The sequence below is a fragment of the Vombatus ursinus genome, unplaced genomic scaffold (assembly GCF_900497805.2).
Source record: "Vombatus ursinus unplaced genomic scaffold, bare-nosed wombat genome assembly UNPS02014859.1, whole genome shotgun sequence".
NCBI classification, from domain to species: domain Eukaryota; kingdom Metazoa; phylum Chordata; class Mammalia; order Diprotodontia; family Vombatidae; genus Vombatus; species Vombatus ursinus.
Window position 1 is genome coordinate 5256457 of NW_020954637.1, and position 400 is coordinate 5256856.

A 400-nucleotide genomic window follows, 5' to 3' on the forward strand; every position below is an offset into this window, starting at 1 on the left:
TGAAGAGTCAGAGGCGGGCTTTGTACCAAGGCTTCTTGGAATCAAAGCCGGCGTGCTTTCTATGATGCCAGCAGAGACAAGAGTGTTGGGATATTGTGTGGGGAAGGGAACTGGCCAGGGAGGCAGGAGAGCAGGGATGTAATCTTGGCTCTTCACCTTTGAATAAGTTTCTTTCTCTTTCTGGGACTCAGTTTCCCCATCTGAAATGAGAGGGTTGGTCTATATCAGAAGTTGTTAACCTGGGGTCTAAGGATCCCGAAGGAGACCATGTATCAGTGGATTTCAGAGAGAAATGAAAATTACATCTCTATTTTCACTGCATGTCTACTTCCTTGGTAGCCCTATTGATTTTATTTAATGCATTTAAAAAGAAATTATTCTGAGAAGCGGTCCATAGGCT